The sequence below is a fragment of the Osmia lignaria genome, unplaced genomic scaffold (assembly GCF_051020975.1).
Source record: "Osmia lignaria lignaria isolate PbOS001 unplaced genomic scaffold, iyOsmLign1 scaffold0040, whole genome shotgun sequence".
Taxonomy (NCBI): Eukaryota; Metazoa; Arthropoda; class Insecta; order Hymenoptera; family Megachilidae; genus Osmia; species Osmia lignaria.
Window position 1 is genome coordinate 215,001 of NW_027478181.1, and position 2,500 is coordinate 217,500.

Consider the following 2,500-nt stretch of genomic DNA (forward strand, 5'->3'; position numbering starts at 1 on the left):
CTAAAGTTCGTTATTTTGGCTAAACGGAGCGAAAATCTGCATTTATACCATCACGGACGTTAGTTCAATAGCGTTTAACGATCGATCCACGGTACAGAATGCAAAAATATGATTGTTAAAATTTTCGACTAATCGGTTCTAAGAGGCGAAGCAATACGCCGCTGGGACTTTGAAATATTTCGGAGCGCACCTAAAGTTCGTTATTTTGGCTAAACGGAGCGAAAATCTGCATTTATACCATCACGGACGTTAGTTTAATAGCGTTTAACGATGGATCCACGGTACAGAATGCAAAAATATGATTGTTAAAATTTTCGACTAATCGGTTCTAAGAGGCGAAGCAATACGCCGCTGGGACTTTGAAATATTTCGGAGCGCACCTAAAGTTCGTTATTTTGGCTAAACGGAGCGAAAATCTGCATTTATACCATCACGGACGTTAGTTTAATAGCGTTTAACGATGGATCCACGGTACAGAATGCAAAAATATGATTGTTAAAATTTTCGACTAATCGGTTCTAAGAGGCGAAGCAATACGCCGCTGGGACTTTGAAATATTTCGGAGCGCACCTAAAGTTCGTTATTTTGGCTAAACGGAGCGAAAATCTGCATTTATACCATCACGGACGTTAGTTCAATAGCGTTTAACGATCGATCCACGGTACAGAATGCAAAAATATGATTGTTAAAATTTTCGACTTATCGGTTCTGGATCACTGAAAAATCAAAAAAAATTATTAATTTTGATTAATTAAATTACATATGTAGTTTTATATTGTTATAGTCTCGTATTTGTTAATGTTTTGTCGTAAGAAAATGCAAAAATATCGTTTTAATGTTTTCGTCTCATCGGTTCTGGATCGCTGAAAAATCAAAAAAAAATATTAATTTTGATTAATTAAATTACAAATGGAGTTTTATATTGCTATAGTCGCTTATTTGTTAATGTTTTACCGTAAGAAAATGCAAAAATATCGTTTTAATATTTTCATCTCATCGGTTCTGGGCGGTTTTAAAATTTTTTAAAATATTAATTAAACCCATGATTTACATGAAAAAGCGCGGGTAAACGGCAGGCCACACACTGTTTACCCCTAAAACTGCCGGTGGAGCTGCCCAATCCCACAATTGTGGGTAACGGATGCCGCCGGTAGTAATGAGGTGTGGTAGATGTTCACGTAAGTGGCATCGGCGGTAACCCATCAAACGCGACCGGGGAAGTCCGGTTCACATGGGAACGTTAAACGTGCTGAGGGTAAGCAGTGGAGCCGTCGCTTGAGGTGTCGGGGCTTTACCCTAGTATCCGAGACGAGTCTCCAGGGCAGACCACACGCTGCTTACTCCTAAAACCACTGGTGGAGCTACCCAATCCCACATCTGTGGGCAACAGAAGCCGCCGGTGGAAAAGAAGTGTGGTAGATGTTTGCGTAAGCGGGCATCGGCGGTGACCCATCTAACGCGACCGGGGAAGTTCGGTTCACATGGGTATGTTAAACATGCTGCGGGTAAGCGGTGGAGCCGTCGTTTGAGGTGTCGGGGCTTTACCCTAGTATCCGAGACGAGTCTCCAGGGCAGGCCACACGCCGCTTACTCCTAAAACCATTGGTGGAGCTACCCAATCCCACATCTGTGGGCAACAGAAGCCGCCGGTGGAAAAGAGGTGTGGTAGATGAATCACGTAGGTGGTCATCGACGGTTACCCATCAAACGTAGTTGGAGAAGTCCGACTGACATGGGTGCTACGGGAGGGTGGAGCTCCACTGGTCCAGGCTGCCAGTGCCACCCGAATGGTGTCGGCTTCGTAGTTGGCAGTATTACGTAGATAGGGACAGCAATGATAAGGCAATGCGTTCATGCGCGCATCGGGCCTTATCGGAGGGGGTGCTTGCACCCTACTCCGCCGCCGGTATGTAGCCAACGAACGGGTTTTCTAACTCGAAGGCTACAGCCTCAGTTCGGCGCCCAGGGGATCAGCGGCGGTTCTCGTCGCCCTCTCGGATGCGCCGGCTGGGGTTTACCGGCGGTCCCTGCTACCTGGGGTTTCAGGTATAATGAGATGTTCATGGGCGGTGCGTGAGCTTCCTACGTCTGAAGGATGGGATTGTCCGGGTGTACGTAACCTTCGGGTATGGGCACTGTAAGTCGGAAATGGCCGGTTTCCTTCCTGATTCTAGCGTAATAAGCGTACCGCGTACCGCAGCCGACACCCCCCGGGGCGTGAAAGTGTCTTGGGGGGTCTAACCGACCCCCCAAACCCCCCGGTGGCGGTCGTTCCTATGACTCTCTTAAGGTAGCCAAATGCCTCGTCATCTAATTAGTGACGCGCATGAATGGATTAACGAGATTCCCTTCTGTCCCTATCTACTTGGGCCCTCAGGCAGACCACAATCCTCTTGGCCATAAAACTGTCGTGTGGAGTTGCGCGATCCCAGGTTAGCCGATCTGGGCAAAGTGCAACCGCCGGCAGAATATATGTGTGGTAGAGCTTCGGCTCGACTCC